Source organism: Xenopus tropicalis, chromosome 5 (assembly GCF_000004195.4).
Source record: "Xenopus tropicalis strain Nigerian chromosome 5, UCB_Xtro_10.0, whole genome shotgun sequence".
Taxonomy (NCBI): domain Eukaryota; kingdom Metazoa; phylum Chordata; class Amphibia; order Anura; family Pipidae; genus Xenopus; species Xenopus tropicalis.
In genome coordinates, this window is record NC_030681.2 from 148,573,346 (window position 1) to 148,585,149 (window position 11,804).

Below are 11,804 nucleotides of genomic sequence, written 5' to 3' on the forward strand. Positions count from 1 at the left end.
GAGAAACATTTGACTTTTAATAAAAAAAAACCCTAGGTGTTGTAGCTGCAAAAGATTCTTGACTAAAGGTTGAGACAGTTGAAACCTCAATGGTGCTTGGTGTTTATGGGGTGAGCTGATTCCTACACATCTTTAGGTGACTATCCATAATACTCATTTATACAGGATAAAGGGTATAAATGCAGCATAAAGCCGACTGTACCTCCTGTTGCCTGGAGAGGAACGCATCAATGAGGTTTCTCTGGTCATTTATGTCCAACTCGGCTTTGTGTTTCGAAAAAGTCTCTCTAATAAATTCCATCAGCTCCTGTATGTTATTATAAATGGTTTTGTGGCATCCGGGTACCCAACGCATTATAGAGGGGTAACTGTTGTAAAGCTTGTAAAATATAAACCATGAACAGACATTAGCCTTGATACATTTACACAGGGCTTTTATAGAGATTGTTCATCATTCGCTCCTGCCCCAGCGGCACAATCTGGGGTCCCTATCACATACACAAATGCATTCACTAGAATTCATTTAATGATGTTGGCTCACACACTATAATATATATAAAGTGTAAAGGAAAGAGGTGGAGACTGCAACAGTATGTACTTGTTTTTGTTGATACCATTTACAATATAAATAGGGTACTTAGCCCTATCATTTTACTTCATACCTTTCGTCCATAACCCAAAGACTCTGTGACAGAACTATACATTTTCTTTGACTTATAACAGAGAGCAGCAGGAAATGTTAGTAGTTTTGTTCCTGGATAACTGATAAATAGTTTATTCCTATATTGGTACCTACCCACCAGCTGTATTCTATAGCCTACAGTGTTTGTGTATAACATAAAATCTCAGTTTTAATGTCTTGGGCACATTAGGACTGGGGTACAGCAACCTGTCAAACAGACTTGATTATACAAATATTAGGGGACATTTACTAAGACCCCAAACAGGAGATTGCAAGAACACTAAGGAACTCAAAAGCTCAGCCCCTAGTTCTCATTCAGGAGCACCTCTGCCAGGGTCTACACTCCATAATCCATATTGAGTGTTTTTCTTGACTCTTAGGGGCCTATTCATTAAAGTACGATTATGTCCGAATGCTAAAAATTTGTATTTTTTCTGTGCATATTTTCTGTGATTTTTTTGTTAATTTTCGCAACTTTTTCACCAATTTGTGTGACAAAATCTTATTTGTCACAACAAGTACAAAAGTTTCGGATTCATTCAAGCTTCGGTATGGTGACTTTCCTTGGGCCAGGTTGGAGCTGCAGAGTGCCATTGAGCCCTATGGGAGGCTTTCCTTGGGCCAGGTTGGAGCTGCAGAGTGCCATTGAGCCCTATGGGAGACTTTCCTTGGGCCGGGTTGGAGCTGCAGAGTGCCATTGAGCCCTATAGGAGACTTTCCTTGGGCCAGGTTGGAGCTGCAGAGTGCCATTGAGCCCTATGGGAGACTTTCCTTGGGCCAGGTTGGAGCTGCAGAGTGCCATTGAGCCCTAGGGGAGACTTTCCTTGGGCCGGGTTGGAGTTGCAGAGTGCCATTGAGCCCTATGGGAGACTTTCCTTGGGCCGGGTTAGAGCTGCAGAGTGCCATTGAGTTCTATGGGAGGCTTTCCTTGGGCCGGGTTGGAGCTGCAGAGTGCCATTGAGCCCTATGGGAGACTTTCCTTGGGCCGGGTTGGAGCTGCAGAGTGCCATTGAGCCCTATGGGAGGCTTTCCTTGGGCCGGGTTGGAGCTGCAGAGTGCCATTGAGCCCTATGGGAGACTTTCCTTGGGCCAGGTTGGAGCTGCAGAGTGCCATTGAGCCCTATGGGAGACTTTCCTTGGGCCAGGTTGGAGTTGCAGAGTGCCATTGAGCCCTATGGGAGACTTTCCTTGGGCCGGGTTGGAGTTGCAGAGTGCCATTGAGCCCTATGGGAGACTTTCCTTGGGCCGGGTTGGAGCTGCAGAGTGCCATTGAGCCCTATGGGAGACTTTCCTTGGGCCAGGTTGGAGCTGCAGAGTGCCATTGAGCCCTATGGGAGACTTTCCTTGGGCCGGGTTGGAGCTGCAGAGTGCCATTGAGCCCTATGGGAGGCTTTCCTTGGGCCGGGTTGGAGCTGCAGAGTGCCATTGAGCCCTATGGGAGACTTTCCTTGGGCCAGGTTGGAGCTGCAGAGTGCCATTGAGCCCTATGGGAGGCTTTCCTTGGGCCGGGTTGGAGCTGCAGAGTGCCATTGAGCCCTATGGGAGACTTTCCTTGGGCCGGGTTGGAGCTGCAGAGTGCCATTGAGCCCTATGGGAGACTTTCCTTGGGCGGGGTTGGAGCTGCAGAGTGCCATTGAGCCCTATGGGAGACTTTCCTTGGGCGGGGTTGGAGCTGCAGAGTGCCATTGAGCCCTATGGGAGACTTTCCTTGGGCCAGGTTGGAGCTGCAGAGTGCCATTGAGCCCTATGGGAGACTTTCCTTGGGCCGGGTTGGAGCTGCAGAGTGCCATTGAGCCCTATGGGAGGCTTTCCTTGGGCCGGGTTGGAGCTGCAGAGTGCCATTGAGCCCTATGGGAGACTTTCCTTGGGCCGGGTTGGAGCTGCAGAGTGCCATTGAGCCCTATGGGAGACTTTCCTTGGGCCGGGTTGGAGCTGCAGAGTGCCATTGAGCCCTATGGGAGGCTTCCAAACATTTTGCGACTTTTTCGTATTTTTTGCGATTTTTTCGGCGTCTTTACGACTTTTCGGAAATTGTCGCGACTTTTTCGTTACCAATACGATTTGCGCGAAAAAATGCGAGTTTTTCGTAGCCATTCCGAAAGTTGCGCAAAATATGGCGATTTTTTCGTAGCGTTAAAACTTAAAAGGTGCGACGTTTCGCGCAAGTTTTAACGCTACAGAAAAATCGCAACTTTTTGTGCAAGTTTTAACGCTACGAAAAATCGCCAGATTTTGCGCAACTTTCGGAATGGCTACGAAAAACTTGCGTTTTTTCGCACAAATCGTATTAGTAACGAAAAAGTCGCGACAATTTTCCGAAAAAATCGCAAAATACCGATCATTACGAAAAAAACGCAATCGGACGCATTCGGCCCATTCGTGGGTTAGTAAATGTGCCCCTAAGTATACTAAATCCAACTGCAACAAAATACCTAATTCTGTATTTAGATACTTAAATTCTTGGCCCCCAGCTGCTAATTCACAGGCTCTCCTATATCCTTCCTAATCAAAGATTAATTTAATTAAGCAAGTGTCATGCATATGTTAAATTCTAGATGCATAAACTTGCATTTATCGACAATAAATAGTATGGGCCACTTACAGTATAGATATGAAATCTGTTATCTGGAAACCCATTATGCAGAAGATTCAGAATTATGGAAAGGCTATCTTCCATTTATATCCATTTAAAAATAAAACAGTACCTGTACTTGATCCCAGCTAAGATATAATTACCCCTTATTGGGGCAGAACAGCCCTATTGGGTTTATTTAATGGTTAAATGATTCCCTTTTCTCTGTAATAATAAAACAGTACCTGTACTTGATCCCAACTAAGATATAATTACCCCTTATTGGGGGCAGAACAGTCCTATTGGGTTTATTTAATGGTTAAATGATTCCCTTTTCTCTGTAATAATAAAACAGTACCTGTACTTGATCCCAACTAAGATACAATTACCCCTTATTGGGGGCAGAACAGCCCTATTGGGTTTATTTCATGGTTAAATGATTCCCTTTTCTCTGTAATAATAAAACAGTACCTGTACTTGATCCCAACTAAGATATAATTACCCCTTATTGGGGGCAGAACAGCCCTATTGGGTTTATTTCATGGTTAAATGATTCCCTTTTCTCTGTAATAATAAAACAGTACCTGTACTTGATCCCAACTAAGATATAATTACCCCTTATTGGGGGCAGAACAGCCCTATTGGGTTTATTTAATGGTTAAATGATTCCCTTTTCTCTGTAATAATAAAACAGTACCTGTACTTGATCCCAACTAAGGTATAATTACCCCTTATTGGGGCAGAACAGCCCTATTGGGTTTTTTTCATGGTTAAATGATTCCCTTTTCTCTGTAATAATAAAACAGTACCTGTACTTGATCCCAACTAAGATATAATTACCCCTTATTGGGGGCAGAACAGCCCTATTGGGTTTATTTAATGGTTAAATGATTCCCTTTTCTCTGTAATAATAAAACAGTACCTGTACTTGATCCCAACTAAGATATAATTACCCCTTATTGGGGGCAGAACAGCCCTATTGGGTTTATTTAATGGTTAAATGATTCCCTTTTCTCTGTAATAATAAAACAGTACCTGTACTTGATCCCAACTAAGATATAATTACCCCTTATTGGGGCAGAACAGCCCTATTGGGTTTATTTAATGGTTAAATGATTCCCTTTTCTCTGTAATAATAAAACAGTACCTGTACTTGATCCCAACTAAGATATAATTACCCCTTATTGGGGGCAGAACAATCCTATTGGGTTTTTGGTTTTTAGCAGACTTAAAGTATGGTGATCCAAATATCAGACCTGTTATCTGGAAAACCCCAGGTTCCAAGCATTCTGGATAACAGGTCCCATTCCTGTACAAGCTAAAGTTGCCCAGATCTCTTCTCGAGCAGATTTTTCATTCAGATGTTAATAATTTGCCATCAGCAAGACAGGGGAAGTGCTTTAAATGGATAAGCCTTTATTTTTGTACTTTGTACCACTGAACCATTTTATATATGTGATTGTTCTCTTGTGTCACAGGAGACCAAAAAAAAAAAACAATGTTTGTAGCAGTAGCCAATTTAATCAATTCATATTAATCTAATGTAATAGTTCTTACCGTGACCTTTGGCTACTTCATCAAACAAAGGCAGGGCAGGCCGGTCAGCAAACTCATCGGGGTAATTGAGAAGGGCATCTTTCACTGTATCGTAGCCGCACAGGACAACCATCTTCTGTGGCCCTACCCGAACGCTGAATACAGAGCCATACTTCTTAGATAACTAAAAATGTAAAATAAAAGGCATGTGATTTAGTTCAGTTACATTGTGCCTGTCACTTTACATCACTCATGTATACTGGCATACTTTTATATTAAGGGCTTAACTCCATGAGCAGTTTTCGTCAGATTTTGTGGAACAGATTTAATCAGATCCTCCATGCACCAGCACAAGTCTGATTTCAATTTACATGAAGAGGAAACTTTAGAAAGTATATAATATAATATTCCCAAATGCTTAAAGGATACTATACCTATACAAGTATGGGACCTATTATCCAGAATGCTTGGGATCTGGGGATTTCCAGATAAGAGGTCTATCCATAATTTGGATCTTCATAATAGATAATGTACTTAAAATCATTTAACCATGAAATAAACCCAATAGGGCTGTTCTGCCCCCAATAAGGGGTAATTATATCTTAGTTGGGATCAAGTACAGGTACTGTTTTATTATTACAGAGAAAAGGGAATCATTTAACCATGAAATAAACCCAATAGGGCTGTTCTGCCCCAATAAGGGATAATTATATCTTAGTTGGGATCAAGTACAGGTACTGTTTTATTATTACAGAGAAAAGGGAATCATTTAACCATGAAATAAACCCAATAGGACTGTTCTGCCCCCAATAAGGGGTAATTATATCTTAGTTGGGATCAAGTACAGGTACTGTTTTATTATTACAGAGAAAAGGGAATCATTTAACCATGAAATAAACCCAATAGGACTGTTCTGCCCCAATAAGGGGTAATTATATCTTAGTTGGGATCAAGTACAGGTACTGTTTTATTATTACAGAGAAAAGGGAATCATTTAACCATTAAATAAACCCAATAGGGCTGTTCTGCCCCCAATAAGGGGTAATTATATCTTAGTTGGGATCAAGTACAGGTACTGTTTTATTATTACAGAGAAAAGGGAATCATTTAACCATTAAATAAACCCAATAGGGCTGTTCTGCCCCAATAAGGGGTAATTATATCTTAGTTGGGATCAAGTACAGGTACTGTTTTATTATTACAGAGAAAAGGGAATCATTTAACCATTAAATAAACCCAATAGGGCTGTTCTGCCCCCAATAAGGGGTAATTATATCTTAGTTGGGATCAAGTACAGGTACTGTTTTATTATTACAGAGAAAAGGGGATCATTTTTAAAAATCTGAATTATTTGATAAAAATTGAGTCTATGGGAGATGGTCATCCTGTAATTTGGAGCTTTCTGGATAACGGATTTCCAGATAACATATCCCAACCTGTACTATAATAATTCCAACATTTATCCTGAAGACGTTTTACCTCTATCAATGTTTCATATGGTTGTCTCCTATCCATAAGGAGTAAATTGCCAATAACTGGAAGGGCTCTTGGACCCGGAGGGAAATTCTGGCAAACATTCCTTTTCTTGCCAAACAAAACAAATCCCAGAAGAAGGCAAATAAAGGCTGAGAGGAGTATTGTCATTGGATCAGCGGCCAACATGGCTCCAGCCTGACCTGTAGTGAGAAACCACGATAAAGAACATTTCATAATAATAGTATCAGCTCAGATATAATCAAGCTCCAATGTGTATTATACAGGCCGGGCCGGCAGCGCACACCCAGCAGGAGAAGCAAGTACTTCTGCCCGGGGACAGGACAGGTTGGGACAGGAGTTCAATTAGATCTATTTGTTCAGTACTATCAGGTGTAAGGGGGCACTGTATGTAAGGGGGTATATTAGGGGGTGAATTAAGCTTCCCTAGCATCTTCCTTTCCCTTGGGAAGTCTATATGTCACAGAGACTATAGGGCGTGCTTCTCACCCGCTGCCCCTCCTGTATGCAGCACATACAAAAGAATATTTAGTAGAAAATACAAAACATTAAATAATACTGAATATAGAGAAACCAATACATATTAACTCTCTAAATTAACAAACAGGACATTGCATAAAAAGTTGTTACCTGAGTGATACTTCCCCTTTAAAGTTGCTGCAGACACAGGTAGGGCTGGGAGTGCTTCTGTTTATTTCTTCCCCCAGACAGGGAATTTACAGGTCAGGATTGCACATGTGCAGCCCTTTGACCTGCAAGGCAGTAGTAATACAGTCAGGGGCAGGCCAAGCCGATCGGGCGCCCTAGGCGACCCGGTCGGCCAACTCCGATCACCTCCCCGCCCCCCTCGAACGGCGCATGTGCGCCAAAGCACAGGAGGAGGTGCAGGGGGGGGGGGGGTGGTGCGATTAGATCGGTCATTGCCTCCACCCGCTAATGACAAGTAGCACTAGGGGTAGGCAGGAGAGGCCCCCCAATCGTTGCACCCTAGGCAGCTGCCTCTTCTGCCTACCCCTAGTTCCGGCCCTGAATACAGTGCTGTGAATTCAGCTGAGATTTTAATCATTATAGATATATATATATATATATATAAGTGGTGCCAGTGGTTAATGTAACTGTGCTCTGTATTTATGTGTATTTATTATTCTACTGAGCCCTATTTGTTCTGCTGAGGGCTGTGTGCATAAGTAGCACTAAATATATACATAGTTATATACATACATTTTACACCTAAATAAACTACTCTCCCTATCCCGGGATTTTTGCCAGAACTAGACACAAGACCCACTCAACTCTTTACAGGATCCCGTAGGCTTCCCAGTAACCCCCAGTAACTCCCAGCAACCCCTGGGAAGCTTGTCTTCGGCTCATCCAGATCCAGCTTTGGGCTCCAGTCACAAAGTCTCCCCTTTCCCGCCCTCTTACTTTACACACACATATAACTTGCCCTACACTTGCCTTTTCTTCTTACTCCATTCAGGGAACTACAAACAGTCCAGCCTTCTCCCACAGACACAGTGACAGCCACTGAGCAATGTATTTTCCTCACAGACCAGGGAAGAGCAATGCGCACCTTTTACCTGACCCACCCACCTCATAATTATCTGGCAAACCTTTTCATTTTTTGTATATTTTTTGTTTACATTTGCTGCCCAAACAGATACAGATTGGCCGCACACCGTCCTGCAATAAAATAAGGAAACAAGTTGTTTCTCTGCCCCAGAGAGTTTGCAGACTGAAACCATTAGATAAGGAAGTGAGAGAACTGCTGAACTGACTGATTAACTAAACAGAAGAGACTGGGGGAGGGAGGGGTTACTACAGGGGCGGGGACACGGGGAGACAATAATAATTCAGAAAAGAATTCTTGTGGAATGTGGAGCTGGCAGAAGGGATTGGAGAGGGGAATAAAGGCCCCCATACACGGGCCGATTGTAGCTGCTGATATCGGTCCCTTGGACTGACTCGGCAGCTTATCAGCCCGTGTAGGGGCAGAAACGAGCGGGCTGGCCGACCGATATCTGGCCTGAAATTGGCCAGATATCGATCAGCCAGGTTAAAAGATTCAGTTGGATCGGGGACTGCATTGGCTCGTTGATGCGGTCCCCGAACCAACTGCCCCATTGCCGCCTACATAATCCGGTCGTTTGGCCCCAGGGCAAAACAATCGGATTATTATTTCTTTTAAGTTCAAGCTCCCCGATATCGCCCACCCATAGGTGGGGATATCGGGGGAAGATCCGCTCGCTTGGCGATCTCGCCAAGCGAGCGGATCTTACCGTGTATGGGGACCTTAAGAGAGGAAATATCCTGGTGAAAATCAAGCAACAATATAAGTGTAGTTGAAGGTAAGGAGCAGGGATTTATAGTTTACTGGGGCTGGGTATGGGTGGGAGCCATAATGTGAGTTTAGAAGGGAAAAGGAGGAGATAGTGTATGTTCATAAGAGTATAACATATTGTGAGCAGTTGCATTGAGTAAGGATTGCAGGGGCAGCGAGACAGTGAGAGAGCAGGTTGCACAGGCTGTGGCTTCTGTACCAGACCAACTAATAATCACTGGCTCTAATCTGGAGTAGAAAAGCATCAGGTCTCTGGAATCAGGTAGAAAGTAAGGAAAGTCTGCAACAGTGTTTTTCAGAAATCCAGAAAAATAGCTGTATTCACCCAAATCCCCAACTGAATCCTAGTGGGACAGTCAGATGGAGTAATTATCTATTATGGGGTCACTTGGCACTCCTAGATTGAACGACAAGAAGCTGCAGCACTCTTTGCCTGGGCAGGGTTTGTTGTGTATTTGTTGTGTATTGTCTAATTGCAGGTATAACTAAGAGAGGATTGCCATGGATCCGGTCTCTGTACTTCTGTCTGTTGTCATTTGTATTTTCCTATATAAAGTCTTCTATGGCGGGAAAGAAACATCCAAGAACTTCCCTCCTGGGCCCAAACCATTACCCCTCATTGGGAATCTGCACATAATGAATATGAAGAAACCCCATCTAACATGGAGGTAACAGTTTTTGTTACTGTATGTCACACTGCTTTATACACTGCACATTGTTTTATGACTGTTTCCCTTAATCATTATTACTATTATTATTTAGATGACAGTATGCAATTAATGCTTCCATTACAGCTGGCAGAGAAGTATAGCTCTGTATACAGTGTTTACAGGTATGGGATCCATTATCTGGAAACCCATTATCTAGAAAGCTCTGAATTACAGAAAAGCCATATTCCATACACTCAATCAAATCAATCAAATAATCATTTTTTAAAAATATTTCCTTTTTCTCTGTAATAATAAAACAGTACCTGTACTTGATCCCAACTAAGATATAATTACCCTTATTGGGGGCAGAACAGCCCTATTGGGTTTATTTAATGGTTAAATGTTTCCCTTTTCTCTGTAATAATAAAACAGTACCTGTACTTGATCCCAACTAAGATATAATTAACCCTTATTGGGGCAGAACAGCCCTATTGGGTTTATTTAATGGTTAAATTATTCCCTTTTCTCTGTAATAATAAAATAGTACCTGTACTTGATCCCAACTAAGATATAATTACCCCTTATTGGGGCAGAACAGTCCTATTGGGTTTATTTAATGGTTAAATGATTCCCTTTTCTCTGTAATAATAAAACAGTACCTGTACTTGATCCCAACTAAGATATAATTACCCCTTATTGGGGGCAGAACAGCCCTATTGGGTTTATTTAATGGTTAAATGATTCCCTTTTCTCTGTAATAATAAAACAGTACCTGTACTTGATCCCAACTAAGATATAATTACCCCTTATTGGGGCAGAACAGCCCTATTGGGTTTATTTCATGGTTAAATGATTCCCTTTTCTCTGTAATAATAAAACAGTACCTGTACTTGATCCCAACTAAGATATAATTACCCCTTATTGGGGGCAGAACAGCCCTATTGGGTTTATTTCATGGTTAAATGATTCCCTTTTCTCTGTAATAATAAAACAGTACCTGCACTTGATCCCAACTAAGATATAATTACCCCTTATTGGGGGCAGAACAGCCCTATTGGGTTTATTTCATGGTTAAATGATTCCCTGGAGATCCAAATTATGGAAAGATCCCTTATCCGGAAAACCAGGTCCCATACCTGTACCTGATATACAATTTCTCTGTAATTTCTGTAATTCGGAACTTTCTTGATAATGGGTTTCCGGATAACAGATCTCATACCTGTACTGAGCAACGGCCTATAAATATGGCAGCCTTAAGGTAAGCATAACACACTGGAAGGACAAAGGGGTCTAGAAACTAATGTTCTTATTATATCTATTATATTGTATCTAAATATATGATTATATGGAAAAATAAATATGCTACACTATATATTTTTTCTTTATTTTTACTTTTTTTTCTCTTTTATTCATCTCCTTGCTTTAAGCGCTGGTTTATCTCCAATTGTACTGATGTGAGGCTTCTGGAGGAGACCCGGTGGGACTCTTGTTATTCATTAATATTATATGAGTTCTCTGAGTACTACATGATGTACAAAATACTATTTAGTTCAAAGAAGGAAATATCTACAAACTTGAAGGGTCCTCAGTCGCTGACATTTTTGTCATGTGTGCACTGACTTTAGTCACAGCATTGTTTCTATATAAACAGATAAATTATGCCTTTATGATGTATATAGGGAAACATGATGCAATATTAAACACTCTATTGTAATGTATACTGTGTCTGTGCCATTGGCATTGCTACTATAGGCCAGGCCCCTGTGGGAAAAATCTTGTGAGGCAGGGGTGGGCCAAGCCGACTGGGTGCCTTAGGCAGCCTGGCCGGCCACCTCGCCTCTGCACGTGGTCAAAGACAAGCAGTGGGGGAATGGGAGCGCAAACTAGGGGTAGGCAGAAGGGGAACCTGCCTGGCACCCCTCCAGCATTGCACCCTAGGTGCCTCTTGTGCCTACCCCTAGTTCTGGCCCTGTTGTGAGGGCCTGATCCACACAGTTTTTCTTCTGCTCCTCCTTCCCACTGCCAGCTGCCTGTGCACCCATCCAATAAAAGTTAAACAGAAGAAGGGGCTAAGAGAAGGAACTCTCATATAAGAGACCCAGCTGCTCTATCTGTACTAAGGAGCCAATTTAAGAATGTTTAAGCCTTCAGGTACGAGCATCGGGGTACTAAAACCGCACAAGAGTTCCCAAAGTCTTTCGTGGTTTCTTCATTCAAACATTCGATTCTGTATGAAGATAAAGATCTTATTTTTCCAACAAAGAAATAAAAAGCTCAGCAGGTTTTTAGGTGCCAAGCCCTGATCTGTACGAAGCATGGTGTTCAAATGAAGAAACCACACAAGAGAGTTTGGGAACTCTAATGGGGTTTCAGTACCGAAAGCTCGAATGGCTTGAGGATTCCTGAATTGGCCCCTAAGGCCCAGATTCATCAACATTCTGGTTTTAGTGGTTTTGAAACTATGAAAAATGTACAGATGCCAATAAAAAATAACCTTTTTTAAAAAGCACAAACAAAAAAAATGAAACA